This window comes from Schistocerca piceifrons, chromosome 9, assembly GCF_021461385.2.
Source record: "Schistocerca piceifrons isolate TAMUIC-IGC-003096 chromosome 9, iqSchPice1.1, whole genome shotgun sequence".
NCBI classification, from domain to species: domain Eukaryota; kingdom Metazoa; phylum Arthropoda; class Insecta; order Orthoptera; family Acrididae; genus Schistocerca; species Schistocerca piceifrons.
In genome coordinates, this window is record NC_060146.1 from 133,006,985 (window position 1) to 133,019,475 (window position 12,491).

The 12,491-nt window shown below is 41.9% G+C and overlaps 1 protein-coding gene across 2 annotated transcripts in view; it reads left to right on the plus strand.

The window, feature by feature from the left end:
- LOC124716963 (nuclear RNA export factor 1-like) overlaps window positions 1-12,491 on the plus strand; it is a 155,845-nt gene that overhangs the window by 112,526 nt on the left and 30,828 nt on the right. The gene's annotated exons all lie outside the window — the stretch shown is intronic.

The window sequence follows — 12,491 nt, forward strand, 5'->3', positions numbered from 1 at the left end:
AAATTGCACCAAGAGCATTGAAAACTGTTTCTTTACCTATTTTGAGTTTTTGCAACATGTCCATCATTCTAACTGATGCTTGGAGAATCAAAACACAGTCTCTATGGCCAGCAGATTGTCAGCTACTGGACAAGCAGGCAGTTAACAAACCAGGAGAACATTTCTTCATTTAATTGATTTCAGCTGAAAGTCCTAGTTATGCAACCATTTTTCAAAAATGATAGATGTCATGCAAGAGTTTGCATTTTTTAATAAACTACAGATAGGAAGTGAATGTTTTCAAAACATATGCATTTTCTGTATTTTCCGATTACCAGAAGCTTTTCTCTATATGGTCCTGTCATATTTGCAGAAACCATAACTATAATTCTTGCCTTAGACAGTTTTCCATGCGAACCTTGTTCTCCTTTAAATTTCAGTGTGTTATCTGCAGTTATGTTATAAAACAAGCCAGTTTCATCTGCACTGAATGTACCATCTCGCTTAAACCTTAACAAAAACCAGGCCACTTCTCAGATAGCCACCCAGTCGTCTGTTACGCCATTAGGTACACCAGCAGCTTCCTCACAAATTTTTGTAGCAATAATGTCATGGCAAGCTCAAGAACATTGCATCCGAGGTGAAGAACAATTGAAGTTCAGATTTCCCAACAGATGTGCAACTTCATTGGTTTTTGCTTGAAGAATAGATCCATTAATCAGCACATTATTTGGTTTTTGCCACTTGAACCGTGTAAGTGAAGCTTCTTCTGTATCTCTTTTAGATGATATCGCCCACTTGATTTTTGAAGACTTCTGTTCAAAAAGAGACTGTATTTTCTTTCTGACCTTCCAAATTGTAGAAATCGCTGAGTTGGGACATCCGGTTCCATCACAATGCTGACATTTGTTTCCTCATTTTGTAATTGTTGTATTATGTGTGACACTTCTTTAACATCGATTTTTACTTGAGCTGGCTGTTCAGTTCACATATTAATTTGAAAGTAATAATCTACAGAAAACAAGAGTTTGAAAATAAGCATTACACTGCATTTAGTAATTCCCAAATATTTAACAAACAAAAATGAATGTTGGATGTTATAGCCTGAAAATATAATAAAAATATGTTGTTTTATGTGTGAAGCCACAATAAGGAGTGTTATAGTAAGCAATTTTTTTAGTATAACATTTACAGAGAATTTAGATGCGACTGCTAGGTTTTGTTGTCATCAAAGCAATGTCACTATAAATGGTATACGTAGACTGTATTTATATTCCTATTTACGCCTAGTGTGGGCTTTTCTTCTTTCTGCAAATGTAAAACCAACATACCATTTTGATGACAAGATGTTTGGTTTCTTTTGTGGGAGAACGCTAGTAAGAAAAGTATCGAGTCCTTGTGCAACCTTTGCATTGTGTCAAGAAAGATAATGAGGACAGGCGTTTACAAGGTGGAATGCGAATGTGGAGAGGCATACACCGGTGAGACTGGTGGGGCAATAGCAACATGCATTCAGAACGATGAGCGCTATATTCGTTTATGGCAACGCAACAAATCTGCAGTGGCAGAACATCAGCAAGACTGCGGAAAAGAAATAAAATTCAGTTAAGTCTGTGTGTTGGCCAAGCAGCTGGTTATGACGAAATGCAAAATCAGAGGGGCCATCGAAATACTTAAACACCCTAATAACATGGACAGGGAGGATGGACTCAGGCTTGCCCCTTCTTGGCTACCAGCAATCAGAGCCCAACAGACGGCACTGTCAACACGAGGCACGAGCACTACCGGTGAGAAACTGCCACCGCGTGGCCAACGTCCAGCAGTTTGTAAACAGCAGCCAACTTCTCATTTGACGGTGACCGCCAATCATGGCACATAACACGAGAGCCAATAGACAACAGAGGTTATGTTCTCCCTCCATCACAATAACCTATTAAAATAAATCCAGAATGAGATTTTCACTCTGCAGTGGAGTGTGCACTGATATGAAACTTCCTGGCAGATTAAAACTGTGTGCCCGACCAAGACTCGAACTCGGGACCTTTGCCTTTCGCGGGCAAGTGCTCTACCATCTGAGCTACCGAAGCAAGACTCACGCCCGGTCTCACAGCTTCACTTCTGCCAGTATCTCGTCTCCTACATTCCAAACTTTACAGATGCTCTCCTGCGAACCTTGCAGTACTAGCACTCCTGAAAGAAAGGATATTGCGGAGACATGGCAGTTGCCCGCGAAAGGCAAAGGTCCCGAGTTTGAGTCTCGGTTGGGCACACAGTTTTAATCTGCCAGGAAGTTTCATATCAGCGCACACTCCGCTGCAGAGTGAAAATCTCATTCTGGAAACATTCCCCAGGCTGTGGCTAAGCCATGTCTCCGCAATATCCTTTCTTTCAGGAGTGCTAGTTCTGCAAGGTTCGCAGGAGAGCTTCTGTAAAATTTGGAATGTAGGAGACGAGATACTGGCAGAAGTGAAACTGTGAGACCGGGCGTGAGTCGTGCTTCGGTAGCTCAGATGGTAGAGCACTTGCCCGCAAAAGGCAAAGGTCCCGAGTTCGAGTCTCGGTCGGGCACACAGTTTTAATCTGCCAGGAAGTTTCAGTTTTATTAAAATAAAGTTCCCTCTCCTTCTTTTTTAAGTGACCAATGAAGCTAACAACCTTTTAAAAATTATGACGTAATGGCATGTGCAGTGAACAGTAACAACAAAATATAAAGGATACTTCATAGCTACAACGCACCATTAGACCCAGAAGAAGGCCGCTGCAACCGTGACCAAAACATTGGTTTTTCTCCAGCAGCAGTAGTTTTAGACATTAGGATGCGGTACCGTACCCAGAAAACTTTCATGTCGACTGACTCTGACCACGGAAACCTACGCAGTTATCTTACTATCGCTTTTGTTATCAGCTGCCTGTAAACTGTACTCTGATCAGTAGAAGTTTTGAAAAATACAGCTCAAATAAGTTTTGAGATTTCATATGTACGTGGTACATGTGCTATGAATGGTACAGGGTGCAGAAAGTTTTTATATTGGGGGTAGTGTTATTGTAAGTGGAGTTATTCCATGTCACAATATTTCATTGTAGTTGTGTTGTAAACATTATAAAAATAAAATTCCCATCATACTTCTCGGAGAGCCAGGCACACATTCGGCAATCTGTGTTGCAGATTGTCTGCCACTAGGGAATGCAAGTGTTACAGTATTAATTACCAAGTGAAATTTGCTTTTCAGAGCATCATGATTTTCAGTCTAGGAAACTAGAGATTTCACACTGGAGTATCAGTTAAACCCCTTCGGACTGCCGTGCACTTTGAGGACCACTGCGCCCCGAACACCTCTGTCAGTGTGATCCCGTGCCCAAAAGTTGTCCCGTGCTAACGTCACAAACTTGTTGTCTTTTTTAACACACTTCCCAATACATTTACACCTTAATGGTTTTTGTTGGTGATGGTAAAATCCTACAAATTAAAAAGGAAAAAAACTTACCTCTCTAATCACTATTTCAATAAATAAGTGAATATCTAGATTCAGGAATTGGAAAATTCTGTAAACTGCATGGTAAGTAACAGTGTCTGCTGTAAAGCTGTATGAAAAATTCCACTACAGTCAAATGAATATTAAACAGATGGAGTAGAACTCGGGCAGCAGCTTGTTTCAAAGAAGCACATTTCTTTGCAGTCTACTCTATTAAGTTTAGATTATATAAGTGTGACTAGTGCTAAGCAGTGTATTGGTAGATTATTGTTAATATAATGTACAACATATTTAGCTCGTTCCACATCCCTGAATATTATCCTTCTTGTCGGGCTCTATGGAATGTGACGAATGGACAAATGAAGAAATAAACGGGTAGTGTTGACTAACTCCCTGATAATCTGTGATAGCAACTAAAATGTTTCTCATTTATGTACCTGCCTGTCTGTCTAGTTGATCACTAAATTATACGTAATACGTTCTGTGAAGAACTTGAAGTTGGTCACGGATGCATTGATGAAATGTTCCTGTAGTGTTTTTACGTCATTAAAGGGTCCTTGCATTCACCAGAAATTTCAAGTGTCTCCACAGACAAAAATCCAAAGGATTAAGATGGAGGGGATTAGCTGGCCGGTGTACTGGAATTACCCATCCAACCCATTGCCCATTAAATATTAGTGTGGCACACTTTTGGACATTTCAGGAAAGATGGGCTGATGCTCTGTCATGCATTAACTGCATTCCAGCCATTGTTGGAAGGGCACCTCCTGTAGCGGACGGGCAAGTCATTTGATAGGAACTGACAATACCTTGCACCAGTCAACCTGTTAGGTACTAGATAAGGTCCTGTTTGTTCCAATGATTCCTGCCCATCCATTAACTGAAAATAGGTACTGATACCTTCCTTCTCCAACTGTGTGCAGATTTGCACCAATCCCAACATATTGGTTGTGAAAATTGACTGCCCCGTCTTGCATGGGATACGTTTCTCCAGTCATTGACAAGTCTGTATGGAATCTGCATGAAGAATGAACAGAATGACCTCTTCAGTGCTGACCAACGTGGTTTTCGAAAACACTGATCTTGTGAAACCCAACTCGCACTTTTCCCACATGACATACTAAAAGCTTTGGATTAAGGCAGCTAGGTAAATGCAGTTTTTCTTGATTTCCAATAAGCATTTGACTCAGCACCGCACCTACACTTATTGTCAAAAGTACGATCATATGGGGTATCGAGTGAGATTTGTGACTGGATTGAGGATTTTTTTGTAGGGAGGACACAGCATGTTATCTCGGATGGAGAGTGATCGTCAGATGTAGAAGTAAATGTGGGTGTGCCACAGGGAAGTGTGGTGGGACCCTTGCAGTTCACATTGTATATTAATGACCTTGCAGACAATATTCATAGAAAAGTTAGGCTTTTTGCAGAACATGCAGTTATCTATAATGAGAGATGCTGCACAAATATTCAGTCAGATCGTGATAGGACATGGTTCAGAGATTGACAACTTGTAGTATCCTATGACTACAAATCAGTGAGTCACTGTTGGAATCGGCCAACTCATACAAATACCTGGGTGTAACACTTTGTAGATATATGAAGTGGAATGATTACATAGATTCACTGGTGGGTAAAGCATGTGGTAGACTTTGGTTTATTGATAGACTACTTTGTAAGTGCAATCTGTTTGCAAAATAGATTGCTTACAAATCACTCGTGTGACCAGTTCTAGAATATTGCTTTACTAAGTGGGGTCCGTACCAAGCAGGACTAACAGGGGAGGTAAAATTTAAAAATTTCTCGGTGAATCAACTGTTCAAAGAGATTTCGGGCTTGCAGCCGGTCGTCGTAAACTTCGTTACACGATATTTCGGCTGGACAAGCTGAGCCTTGCAGTTCCACCAGCGAGGGCGCTGCTGCTGGGCGGTGTGGTTCTTCTGTCTCCGCGACTTCAGTGCATGCACGGCAGTACCATCAGTGCACTATATAAGACAGAGCAGAGAACGTCTTTGTCAGTCCTCATTCGGATCACCTGAAGATGAAGATGGCTGGCAGTTGTCCAGCCGAAATATTGTGTAATGAAGTTTACGACGACCGGCTGCAAGCCTGAAATCTCTTTTAACAGAGGATATTGAACATATACAGAGAAGAGCAGCACAAATGGTCACAGGTCTCATTAATCCATGGGAGAGTGTCACTGAGATACTGAAGGAACTGAAACGGCAGGCTCTTGAAGATAGATGTAAACTATCCTGAGAAAGTCTGTTAACAAAGCTTCAAGAACCGGCTTTAAATGATGACTCCAAGAATATACTACAATGCCCAACTTATGACTCACACATGGGTTGTGAGGATAAGATCGGAGTAATTACTGCACATGCAGAGGAATTCAAATAGTCATTCTTCCTGTGCGCCATACGTGAATGGAACAGGAAGAAACCCTAATAGTTGGTACAATGGGACGTTCCCTCTGCCACGCACCTTATGGTGGTTTGCAGGATATAGATGTAGATGTAGAAGTGTGAGCGGAAGTCATTTGGTGTGGGACAAGTACAGTCCCAAATCGAGAGTTTTGACCGACTGCCACCTTGGTTGCTCTAGAGGCCCAGAATAATTTTAGATTTATTGCAGTGCAGGAGAGGTTGCATTCCTGCATACATTTTAAGTGTAATATTATCCTACATTTTAAAGGAGCACCACAACTATGTAGCTGTGTTCACAAGTGGGTATAAACAGAGGGATTCTGTTGGCTGCTCTGTTGTTTTTCCTGATTGTGCCCTCTGTGTTCAGTCGCTTCAAGGATACACTGTCTGCATTTCCAAATCTACGAAATATTGAGGGCGCTGGAGCAGATGAGATTTGTTGTGCCTGCTAAATGCCTCCTCTTTTTCATCTCCCTGAGTGCCCTCCAACCTCTACAACACTTTCACCCAGCAGATGAAGTAGCCCAGGATGCCACTCTCCATGCACAAAGGCTGGGGAAGGAGGTTTCTTTCTGCTGTGTGCCAGACCACACAGTTAGTGATGGGAATGAAATGGTGGACAAGGCAGGTGAGGTGGTGTCACGATCCTCAATTAGTTCGGTGTGCCATCTCCCTGCATGCTGTCAACTCGTTGTTGAGGTACGGAGTCACGTGTCAGTGGGAAGACTAGTGGCTGAAAGTTTCAAACAACAAACTGCACATGGCAAAGTCCACAACTTGGCTGTGGCATGTCCCCTCTCAGCCACACAGACGGGCTGAGGCGCTTCTCACTCATCTTCACAAAGGGCACAGCCCTCTGAAGCACAGCTTCTTGCTCCAAGGAGAGGACCCTCTGATGTGTGCTTGCTTGTGGTGCACAGATCACACGGCAGCAAATGTTACTAGACTGTGTTTTATATCCACACCACAGGGCACCAACTGTATTTTGAATGACAGTGACACGAATGGGGTACATCCTTCAAGGTTCCGTGCAGTGTTCGACGTATTCCGTAAAATTTTATGACTAGGTGTTTAATGTTTTGTCAGGATGAGTGGCTTATCTATGTTTCTTATAAGTGATCAGTCAGCTGCATATTTCTATGAATCTGTTTTAATTTTGCTGTTGTCTTACTTGTCTTGTACTTGGAAGTTTTAGAACATCTGACAACATTTAACATTGTCTCACATGGTTTTTGCTAGTGTGATTGAGCGTGTGATCGTGGGTGAGATGAGGAGAGAATGAGTGCAATTTTATGTCAGATTGCTTTTTCTTTCTTTTATCATATTTTCTACGCTTTAACCACATTCGTGCCTGCTCATTTTCGTACGAGTGCTGATAATTCGTCATTGAGTTCCCCCAAACCGACAAACTACCACATGACAAATCTCACCTGAAAACAGCTTTGCCTGTGAACAGCACTTTTGGTGCAAAAAGTGGATCTGCACTACATTTTTGCAACAGCCTTTGGCAGAACTGCGTTCCAGCAGGCTGATTTTGTGGCCAAAGAGTTCAAACTCGTTGTATGTGCTACGAATATAGCAACTGTTCGTGCAAGGTCACCCAGACTAGAGGATGACTAAGCCTGATAGGTGCCAAAATTCTACATTGCATGACAATTTAAAGGATCACTTTATAAAAACCCTGTAATTGTCTCCCACTGTGACACAAAAGTCGAAACTTGGGGCAAACACGTGTACAACTGTAATGGTGCAAAAGCTTGGCACCCTGTGACATCACCCTCAGGCTCGACAGTGCTTCAAATAGCTAGTAGCAAGTGGATTCGCAGAGGTGTCGAGGAGTTGCCTTCTGGCAGGTGCCTCGGACTACTTCACAGGTTGTTTCTGCACCTGGATGTTTTTTTAACTCCCAATAAAGGTGGGTGGATGCTGTCGAGTGTTTTGTCAAACTGAGGGTCTCAGAGACCCTTTGACATTTTATTCACACACGTCAGTGTCTACCTACCACCCCCCTCCCCCTCCCCCAATCATGCCACAGTTGGATATGAAATAGGAGGGATGAAAAGCACCCTTTGCTGCTTCGGATCACATTCAAATCTTGTCAAATGGTTTTGAATAGCCCCTGATAGCTCCAACGTGTACATGAGAGCAAAAATTGTGGTCACATTGTGCTCCAAGGGGGTGCTATCACATTCCATGAAGATGCAGCCCCACAATGTCCTTAGAGAAGGGTTGAAAAGTCCGAGGATATCAGCAGTGTCAAAGTTTGTCAGGATCATCGTCCTGTTGCTCATTGAATTGCGAACTGCCACTTTTGACCTTGAAATGTGTGAGAATTGATGCCTCACAGAATGGGATGTTTTCGTGGCCACCCATTATGCCCTACTGAGACCCTGTCGTGCTGGTTCTGAGTGACAGGGTTTCCCAAATGTTATTCCCGGGTTTGATTCCCGGCGAGGTCAGGGATTTTCTCTGCCTTGTGATGACTGGGTGTTGTGTGATGTCCTTAGGTTAGTTAGGTTTAAGTAGTTCTAAGTTCTAGGGGACTGATGACCATAGATGTTAAGTCCCATAGTGCTCAGAGCCATTTGATCCCAAATGTTTTCCTTGTCCGCTTGAAATAAAACTGGAAGATTTCAACATCAGGTGTTACAGTTCTAATCCTGGGTTAGAGGGGCTGTGACGACCTTCCTATCATGTGTCCACAGTGACACTTGAGAGAACTGTGGGAAAATTGATACTAATAAGACATCATTAACCCACCTTACACATCGCATGAACTTCTGAGCTGTGGCCTTTTTTTTCACAGATATCGCCCCGTGCCATTTGAAGTGTCGCCGAGCCCAAGGGCGACGTCACAGGGCACCACACTTTTATACCATAACAGAGGAAGGTTTTAGGCATCTTTGCACCGAATTTCAAACTTGTACATAGCAATGGGTGAGAATTACAGCGTTTCAAAAAAGTGATCCTTTTATTCTGTTGTGCCATGTATGCCCACTAGTTCCAAAATCTTCCACGCATCGAATACTTGCTTCTCCTTGACAGGAGACAAATGGTGCAAAGTCTGCCACAGTTCGCTATTGCTGGAACAAAGGAGCCAGAGTCTGCTAATCACTGGAAGAGACGGCAGAATAATTGTGCATATGATACCAATGTTCTGGCAATTTTTCAGTATGCGGGACACGTGCTCAGTAGAGCACCCATTTCCAAGATTGTAATGGAAGATCGTGTCTGTCATTTCCCATGTAGAATAATAAGTTTCCATTGTGCTGGTAAGTGAATGATAAAACTAAATTGTAAAATTCATTTCACAAACTTATCACAGCACAAACCAGTTCATTAGAACTAATGTATATGCTGCACTTACCCAGAACTGTCAACACAGTTAACAGTGAACACACTAACCAATGTTTACTGCCTGCTTTGTCTATGGACAGTAACAAAGGGAGATATCATCATTTGTTTGGTGCATTCTGCAAGTAATTTGCCATAGCAAAGCACTTCCAGTAGAATAGATATGTGTCACAGTGATCAAGATGAGCAAGTGCTCGTAGCTTGTAAGATGTGCATTGTAGAGCTCATGTTTACTGAATGTTTTTGTCTTGTTTTTATCCATACTACCAATTCTCAAAATATGGAATACCTTTTTTCAACGTCCTGTACATTCTGCATTAAACATCACAGATGATTGAAAACTTTTCTCTCTGTGAGTAATAACATGTTATTGTGAAACATAATGTAAAGGACCTAGCTAATGGGATAGTAAGTAACATCTGAGAACATATTAACAATTAACTGCAACAAAATGCAGTGTTTACACCATCTGACACGAAACTCTTGCAAAAGCAAAATTTAATTGACCCCAGGTGGTCAGACAGCCAAAGAAGGTGACCATTTTTAATTCTTAGTACTGAGATCAGGTGAAAAGCTTCCTTGGAATTAAAACTTTCAAGATCTTGTGGAGAAAACTGGAGAACACACACGTTCGATGTTTTTGTCGGTTTTTGAAGTTGAAGGTCTCCCTGAACGAGGTTCATCTTCAATATGTTCTCGGTCTTCCAAAAATGATTTGCGCTAGTAAAAATCTTGTGCTCTTGATAAGTAATGTTCCCCATAGGCCTGTTTCAACTTTTCAAAAATTGCACTCACAGGTTTCCCAATCTTAACACAAAACTTGATTGCTCTAAATTCCAGTGTTCCATTTTCATAACACACAACAAAAACACAACTTCACTGAAGACCCTATCAAAAATCAACATGATGGCTGTAAAGAGCTGAAACTTGGACTGAGCATCTGGAAGGGATAAACACACTGGTCTAAAAAAGTACAACACAGTGTTGCCAGATTGCTCACAGTGTTGTCAGTCTCATTACTTTGCTCACACACTGTGGCTTCAGCTTAGAAGAAACTTGTGGACTCTCTTTCCGAATGCCGTTACCAAGTCTAGAGACTGTGTCACATGTCTTACGGGCAGATTTTTTGTCTATTGGCCATATGTCGTATGCACTGTTGCAGAAACTGCTTGCAATCTCGTGTGTAGAGGAGAACTGGGGATGGGTATTTGACATTGAGAAATGGCACACCACCTTTGGCCATATTCCTGTTGTGACGAGATGAAACTACTATTGTCCGGTCACAACTGTGGATTCTCTGATAGCTCGGTCAAGTGGTTGATTTTTAATTACAACAGTTGAAATGTTAGTTCACTTTATTAAAGGAATGAATACAAGATTTACTTAACTGTGGCACACTTCTTTGCCACATATAATAAATTAATAAAATAATACACTATGTGATCATAAGTATACAGACACCACCAAAAACATATGTTTTTCATATTAGGTGCATTGTGCTGCCACCTATTGCCATGTACTCCATATTAGCAACCTCAGTAATCATTACACATCGTGAGAGAGCAGAATGGGGCGCTCTGCTGAAGTCACGGACTTAAAATGTGGTCAGATGATTGGGTGTCACTTGTGTCATACCGTCTGTACGCGAGATTTCCACACTCCTAAACATCCCTAGGTCCAGTGATTCCAATGTGATAGTGAATTGGAAACATGAAGGGACATGTGCAGCACGAAAGCATACAGGCTGACCACGTCGGTTGACTGATAGAGACTGCCAACAGTTGAAGAGGGTCGTAATGTGCAATAGGCAGACATCTATCCAGACCATCACACAGGAATTCCAAACTGCATCGGGATACACAGTAAGTACTATGACAGTTAGGTGGGAGGTGAGAAAACTTGGATTTCATGGTCAAGCGGCTGCTCATAAGCCACACATCTTGCCGGGAAATGCCAAACTACTCCTTGCTTGGTGTAAGGAGTGTAAACAGTGGACGATTGAACAGTGGAAAAATGTTGTGTGGAGTGACGAATCATAGTGCACATTGTGGTGATCCAATGGCAGAGTGTGGGTATGGCAAATGCCCAGTGAACGTCATCTGCCAGCGCGTGTAGTGCCAACAGTAAAATTCGGAGGCGGTGTTGTTATGGTGTGGTCGTGTTTTTCATAGAGGGGGCTTGCACCCCTTCTTTTGCATGGCACTGTCACAGCACAGACCTACATTGATGTTTTAAGCTCCCGCTTGTTCCCCACTGTTGAAGAGCAATTCGGGGATGGCAGTTGCATCTTTCAACACTATTGAGCACCTGTTAATAATGCACGGCCCGTGGTGGAGAGGTTACACGACAATAACAACCCTGCAATGGGCTGGCCTGCATGGAGTCCTGACCTGAATGCTATAGAACACCTTTGGGATGTTTTGGAATGCCGACATCGTACCAGGCCTCACCAATCGACATCGATACCTCTCCTCAGTACAGCGCTCCGTGAAGAATGGGCTGCGAAGAATGGGCTGCCATTTCCCAAGAAACCTTCCAACACCCGATTGGATATATGCCTGCAAGAGTAAAAGCTGTCGTCAACCATATTGAATTCCAACATTGCCGATGGAGGGCGCTACAAACTTGTAAGTCATTTTCAGCCAGGTGTCCGGATACTTTTGATCACGTAGTGTACATAGATTGTTGTTGTTATAGGAGACCATACAAGAAAAAAAGTTACATAAGTTTGTGTTGACAGTCCAGTGTCTGTAAATAATGTAAAAGTTCAACTTTTTACCTTTTATTCTTCTGACGCTTCCTTGTAAGTTCTGTTATCTCACTACTCTTTCCAACAGTTGTTGCTGTTTTAGCCGTAATGGAGGCAAATCGAACACTATTGTTGCTAAGTTTTCTAGGTTCAGAACTTCAGAACTGACATTGATTACAGTAATTTATTATGAATTAACTCATAAGTCCACATATATTTCACACTGCATATTTTATTTGTACATTACACAGAACACAGCTTCATCTTTTCATACAAATCAGTTGGTTCAAATCACTTACATTAGAACAAGACGAGAGACCATCATAAAAATGACAACAAGAAGATTTTAAAACATTTTTTTTTCTTTCTCTGACGTGATTCTCCGACATTTTCAATGATAATACTGTGTTTGTAATATAGAATTGCAGTTATGTTTCCCTAATAAATACATACTTCTTACAATTTTTTAGAATGATCCTTTTTCCCCATTACATAATTTTTTGTCACCTA